Raw genomic sequence first — 7,500 nt, 5'->3', positions numbered from 1 at the left:
ATTTTTGGCTGCGCGAGCGAGCGGCGAGCGGCGGACAACGAGCGAAGCGAGAGGCAGCACCATCCCTGCTATACGAAAGCCCCATCCAGCCCTGTGCCACCCGGGGGGTTCCAGGGTGCTGAGATGGCTGACATTTTGCTCCGCTCACGACGGTCACCGCGCGACGCAAGAACAGCCCAAAAACAGGCCAAAACGGCCCAAAAACGGGACAAAACTGGCCATTTTTGGCTGCGCGAGCGAGCGGCGAGCGGCGGACAGCGAGCTAAGCGAGAGGCAGCACCGTCCCTGCTATACGAAAGCCCCATCCAGCCCTGTGCCACCCGGGGGGTTCCAGGGTGCTGAGATGGCTGACATTTTGCTCCGCTCACGACGGTCACCGCGCGACGCAAGAACAGGCCAAAAACAGGCCAAAACGGCCCAAAAACGGGCCAAAACTGGCCATTTTTGGCTGCGCGAGCGAGCAGCGAGCGGCGGACAGCGAGCGAAGCGAGAGGCATCACCGTCCCTGCTATACGAAAGCCCCATCCAGCCCTGTGCCACCCGGGGGGTTCCAGGGTGCTGAGATGGCTGACATTTTGCTCCGCTCAAGATGGTCACCGCGCAACGCAAAAACAGGCCCAAAACTGGCCAAAACGGGCCAAAACTGGCCATTTTTGGCTGCGCGAGCGAGCGGCGAGCGGCGGACAGCGAGCGAAGCGAGAGGCAGCACCGTCCCTGCTATACGAAAGCCCCATCCAGCCCTGTGCCACCCTGTAACGGACAAACTTCTAAACAAGATGTTGGATGTAATGCTTATGTCTGTCCGTTGTCTTTTGGCATGTTCATGCCTTGTACAGAATGTAAAGGGGCGGCCGAAGGCTTAATAGTCCCATTTTAGTTGGGTTGGTGGCCTCTTTAGGCTTGTAAATAAAGGTTGTGTCATGTGGACACGTTCGAGAGCTTTTCGGTCTGTAATGGACCATTTTACCCTTTGTTGTGCCACTATTCAGAGCTTGTAAAGTCTGTTTGTAATTTGCATTGTCTATGAAGTGTTTTTCGGACATGTTTGCTTGTGGATCCCGATGGGGCATTCTCTTCAACCCGTTCTCTCTTTTGTTGGTCCTAAGGGACAATGGGAGGCTTCGGGGAGGCTGACCTTTGCGGACGGACGCGCGAGGGTGCCGCACGCCTTAGGCAAAACCAGCTAAGGTCGTGACAGTGTGGTATCAGAGCGGGACAAGCACTCATAGAAACACTTGACATGCAAACGTGGGGGACCTAGCGGGGCTGCGTTGAGGGCAGTCAGCACACGCGCGACCGTTTGAGGGAAAACGGGCATGGAGATGTAGGGAAAAGAGTCGCTCAGAGGAGCGGGCATCTGAGATTGGCATTCAGAGGAATGGCCAACCCTTCGCGCAAGAGGCACCACGAGAACAGGCAAGCTTGGAAGAATTTGGAGCGCACAAAGGTTGGGATGGCTGAGTTTGAGCTACGGCTCAACGTTGACAACTTTACTTGATGGTGCTCAAGGCAAGCGAGGCGCTTGGCAAAGGACGAGACCATGCAAAGTGGAATGAGTTGCTCAGCGACCGAAAGAGTTGTGCAAAGCTCACAGAGGTGAGGGGAATTGCTAACTCGAAGAATTCGGTACTCATGCATGGGCTTGTATGCGGACGATGGATTGTTCGTGGCCATCCCAAGGCGGTCGAGACTCGGCGCCATGGAGCATTGAAACTTTCTCTTCGACATGCGAAGGATACGTCCGGAGGAGGCTGAAGTGTGCAACGAGTTCAGCATGTTGCTAGGCCTTGAGGGGTGCAGCGGTGGCTGTATTGACGTGGAGGCGCAATCTAGCAAGTGCGTTTGCAAGAGGCAGAACAATGCACAGTTTGTTCAGCAGATCGGAGTAGTCCAAGGGGATGGTGGTCTCCGAAACGAAGAGAGATGTTGCTCCAACGGGACAGTTATCCAGGAGGGATAAGTCTCAGCTCTCCAGAGGGAGAATCATGTGAGACGGACTTCACATGTTGAGGAGGAGTACCTCACAAACAACAACTCCACGAAGCTCGATGGACTGAGCAAGCGGCGAGGAGTCGTCGCATGATCTCGCTTGAGAGAATGCATTGGTGGATGCATTGCGAGATCAAGTGGGGGAGCGACCCAAAGCAACTCAAATGGAGGCACACTTGGAGTCGATATGGAGATCGGACTCAAGGGAGGGCTGACCCGTGGAATGGTGGGCGCGAGGGCCACCATCGACTCAATGCAGAAACGAGGAGCGGAGCAACTTGGGTGTAACTTGGCGAAGTACCCAAGCCGCTTGAAGGGAGCCAGCATAGAAGTTGGAACATGGAGCAGAGGCACAGCGCTTTCCCTAGACAGAGGTCAAGGACATGAACTCTTGCAGAGGCAGGAGTAGAATCATGCTGTTCCCTGGGTCCTTCATTCTGACAGAGCGGACTCATCTTGCATGGTGCCAAAGACGAAGGGAGCTTCGGGGCACATGCACCTTATCTCGGAGGAGCATTCGATGGAGGAACTAAGGCGACTCAATTTGCGGAGGCGAAGTTGAGTTCAGAAGGCCTTAGCACGGGGCAAGAGGATGCAGAGGCGGGTACTCTTGAAGAATATGCCACAGTGTTGTCATTTGAGTTGCTATGAAGGAAGCAGTGTGCAGCGGAGATTGTGCTGGTAGGGGCAGAGGCCCAGGATCCAGGCAATGGTGCACAAATTACAGCGAAGTCGGTGGACTTCGGGAGCTACTAGGCGACGGACTGTCCTAGAGCGGTGCTTCATCTAGGTGTGACCCAAGAGTGGGTGGATGAAGGTCGATTGCCAAAGGAGCGAACAAAATCGAAGGTGGAGGAGACCCTGCGATGTATTGGCAGAGGCCACACATGGAGGGTTCACAATTCGAGTTTATTCCACAAGGATCAGAATGCAATGGAGATGTCACCAGGAGGCGACATGGTGCAGCGGATCGTGGTGGAACAGTTCGTGGCAATGCGACACACACGACATTGTCCCGTGAGGGATGAGATCATATGGAGGTATGATCGGGAGCTACTGGGAGCTCCGCTTTGGTGAACAACACGACGGCAAGAAGGGCTATGGATTCAAGGAGTGAAGGCCATGGTACCGCAGAGGCGGGTCTTCCGGGCGTGCACCGAATTTTGCATCGGATGAAAACCTTGGTCATCAGCATATGGGGGCTGGGTTCCACCAAGGGAAAAGTTCGAATGCAAGTACCAGTGAGTCCCATGAGAGGGACTTGATCATGCAGAGGTATGATCGAAGCAGCTGGAGAGTTGGACTGCTCCAGAGCTCATATTCGCTTAAGGGAGCCCGACAAGTCAGAGGACAAGGTCGAGTAAGCGAACGTTGCTACCAAGGAAGCTAAGGAGAACAGAATCGGTGCAAACCCTACAATGTGATGGCAGAGGCCATGCATGGGAGTTGCAGTCTGTCTTTCCATCGACCAAACAGACTGCTTGGAGAACACAGAGGTGTTGAAGCAGGAGGTCGAAAGGGGCGAGGAAGCGACGATGAGTCCAGAGGGACTTAGCTACCCAAAATCAAGCATCAGTTAGAATGGAGGTGGACTTAGAGGAGTGCCACAGAGACATCTCTACTGATTGTGAAGGAAAGGGATACAGAGGCGAGGCGACGGATAGTAGGGCCATGGGCATGGCAGCGCCATGGTACCGCAGAGGCGGGACTTCCGTGCAAGTCATTGATCCCTTGCTCTCACGGAGGGAGAGCGCTTGGTCGTGAAAGGGGCCGAGGAGGTGGAGCATGCAGAGGCAATCTCCAAGTACCGAGACAAGGCTGAAGGGCAGAGGCCAAGAAACTTCGTAAGACCGGTGTCAACAAGTTTCTCATCAAGATAGCCGTAAGTGAAGGACTTCGGGTCATGCAAGAGTGCACGACCAAGGAACGAAGCAGGCAGTACGTGGTGCTGTACCTTTGCTACTCAGTGGAGTAGGCGGCAGGGTTGATGGAGAAGACGGTACAATCCCAGAGGCGACCTCATCTATCAGAGAATTACTCCAAGTTGGGGTGAAAACTTCCTGCATTCCAGAAGTTCAATGGCATTGAGAAGGTGAATCACAGTAGCTAACTCAACGCAAGGAGTGCAAACACTTCAAGTGCTTCAGAAGTGTGAGCAAAGAGCAGGCGAAGGCCAGTAACCAGCTCGATGCATGAAGTACAACCTCGAGGAGGCGGGCGAAGTCAAGTAACCTTTGCCTTCTCAACTCTTAAGAGAATGGGCGAAACCGAGTACCCCAGTTCTCTTATCTATCCAGCAGAGGAGCTCTGCACAAGTTCAAAGACCCTTCGAAGATAATGGAAGACAATAGTTGTCAAAATCCTCACCAACGGTGATCAGTGCTACTGAGAGTAGATTGTCCGCTTCATTTCCCAACGAAATGCCAATCGAAAGCGGAAGTGATGCGAACCTACTTGGATGTGACAACTAACTGAAAGAAGAGTCAATGAGCAGATTTTGTGGAGGAAGGACCCAAAACTTCAGAAGTTTGCGAGGCGATGCTCGTTAAAGCTCCAACAAGCATCCACCCAGTTCAAGCAGCATGTGAAAATTTTGAGAAACTGGCGCAGTAAGAATGGTCTTTTCCTTCATTTGGTGGATCCGCAGGAATCAACGAGGATCAATACAACTCAGCCAACCCCACACCAGAGTCAGAGTCATTGGCGAGTTGAAGCAGCATGGCGGATCAAAGGTTCGACTACTCAGAAACAGCAGCGGAGAGCAGCTGGGAGCCAGGAGGCGCATTGCAGCTGGAGCGGAAGATTGAAGACTCAGCAAAGGCGAAGAGTTGCAGTGTTCACAAAGGCTTCGACGAGGACGTCGAAGGGATAAGTGGGGGAGAATGTAACGGACAAACTTCTAAACAAGATGTTGGATGTAATGCTTATGTCTGTCCGTTGTCTTTTGGCATGTTCATGCCTTGTACAGAATGTAAAGGGGCGGCCGAAGGCTTAATAGTCCCATTTTAGTTGGGTTGGTGGCCTCTTTAGGCTTGTAAATAAAGGTTGTGTCATGTGGACACGTTCGAGAGCTTTTCGGTCTGTAATGGACCATTTTACCCTTTGTTGTGCCACTATTCAGAGCTTGTAAAGTCTGTTTGTAATTTGCATTGTCTATGAAGTGTTTTTCGGACATGTTTGCTTGTGGATCCCGATGGGGCGTTCTCTTCAACCCGTTCTCTCTTTTGTTGGTCCTAAGGGACAATGGGAGGCTTCGGGGAGGCTGACCTTTGCGGACGGACGCGCGAGGGTGCCGCACGCCTTAGGCAAAACCAGCTAAGGTCGTGACAACCCGGGGGGTTCCAGGGTGCTGAGATGGCTGACATTTTGCTCCGCTCACGACGGTCACCGCGCGACGCAAGAACAGGCCAAAAACTGGCCAAAACGGCCCAAAAACGGGCCAAAACTGGCCATTTTTGGCTGCGCGAGCGAGCGGCGAGCGGCGGACAACGAGCGAAGCGAGAGGCAGCACCATCCCTGCTATACGAAAGCCCCATCCAGCCCTGTGCCACCCGGGGGGTTCCAGGGTGCTGAGATGGCTGACATTTTGCTCCGCTCACGACGGTCACCGCGCGACGCAAGAACAGCCCAAAAACAGGCCAAAACGGCCCAAAAACGGGACAAAACTGGCCATTTTTGGCTGCGCGAGCGAGCGGCGAGCGGCGGACAGCGAGCTAAGCGAGAGGCAGCACCGTCCCTGCTATACGAAAGCCCCATCCAGCCCTGTGCCACCCGGGGGGTTCCAGGGTGCTGAGATGGCTGACATTTTGCTCCGCTCACGACGGTCACCGCGCGACGCAAGAACAGGCCAAAAACAGGCCAAAACGGCCCAAAAACGGGCCAAAACTGGCCATTTTTGGCTGCGCGAGCGAGCAGCGAGCGGCGGACAGCGAGCGAAGCGAGAGGCATCACCGTCCCTGCTATACGAAAGCCCCATCCAGCCCTGTGCCACCCGGGGGGTTCCAGGGTGCTGAGATGGCTGACATTTTGCTCCGCTCAAGATGGTCACCGCGCAACGCAAAAACAGGCCAAAAACTGGCCAAAACGGGCCAAAACTGGCCATTTTTGGCTGCGCGAGCGAGCGGCGAGCGGCGAACAGCGAGCGAAGCGAGAGGCAGCACCGTCCCTGCTATACGAAAGCCCCATCCAGCCCTGTGCCACCCGGGGGGTTCCAGGGTGCTGAGATGGCTGACATTTTGCTCCGCTCACGACGGTCACCGCGCGACGCAAGAACAGGCCAAAAACTGGCCAAAACGGCCCAAAAACGGGCCAAAACTGGCCATTTTTGGCTGCGCGAGCGAGCGGCGAGCGGCGGACAGCGAGCGAAGCGAGAGGCAGCACCGTCCCTGCTATACGAAAGCCCCATCCAGCCCTGTGCCACCCGGGGGGTTCCAGGGTGCTGAGATGGCTGACATTTTGCTCCGCTCACGACGGTCACCGCGCGACGCAAGAACAGCCCAAAAACAGGCCAAAACGGCCCAAAAACGGGACAAAACTGGCCATTTTTGGCTGCGCGAGCGAGCGGCGAGCGGCGGACAGCGAGCGAAGCGAGAGGCAGCACCGTCCCTGCTATACGAAAGCCCCATCCAGCCCTGTGCCACCCGGGGGGTTCCAGGGTGCTGAGATGGCTGACATTTTGCTCCGCTCACGACGGTCACCGCGCGACGCAAGAACAGCCCAAAAACAGGCCAAAACGGCCCAAAAACGGGCCAAAACTGGCCATTTTTGGCTGCGCGAGCGAGCAGCGAGCGGCGGACAGCGAGCGAAGCGAGAGGCATCACCGTCCCTGCTATACGAAAGCCCCATCCAGCCCTGTGCCACCCGGGGGGTTCCAGGGTGCTGAGATGGCTGACATTTTGCTCCGCTCAAGATGGTCACCGCGCAACGCAAAAACAGGCCAAAAACTGGCCAAAACGGGCCAAAACTGGCCATTTTTGGCTGCGCGAGCGAGCGGCGAGCGGCGAACAGCGAGCGAAGCGAGAGGCAGCACCGTCCCTGCTATACGAAAGCCCCATCCAGCCCTGTGCCACCCGGGGGGTTCCAGGGTGCTGAGATGGCTGACATTTTGCTCCGCTCACGACGGTCACCGCGCGACGCAAGAACAGGCCAAAAACTGGCCAAAACGGCCCAAAAACGGGCCAAAACTGGCCATTTTTGGCTGCGCGAGCGAGCGGCGAGCGGCGGACAGCGAGCGAAGCGAGAGGCAGCACCGTCCCTGCTATACGAAAGCCCCATCCAGCCCTGTGCCACCCGGGGGGTTCCAGGGTGCTGAGATGGCTGACATTTTGCTCCGCTCACGACGGTCACCGCGCGACGCAAGAACAGGCCAAAAACTGGCCAAAACGGCCCAAAAACGGGACAAAACTGGCCATTTTTGGCTGCGCGAGGGAGCGGCGAGCGGCGGACAGCGAGCGAAGCGAGAGGCAGCACCGTCCCTGCTATACGAAAGCCCCATCCAGCCCTGTGCCACCC

This window comes from Musa acuminata, unplaced genomic scaffold, assembly GCF_036884655.1.
Source record: "Musa acuminata AAA Group cultivar baxijiao unplaced genomic scaffold, Cavendish_Baxijiao_AAA HiC_scaffold_784, whole genome shotgun sequence".
NCBI classification, from domain to species: domain Eukaryota; kingdom Viridiplantae; phylum Streptophyta; class Magnoliopsida; order Zingiberales; family Musaceae; genus Musa; species Musa acuminata.
This window is presented reverse-complemented; position numbering follows the sequence as displayed.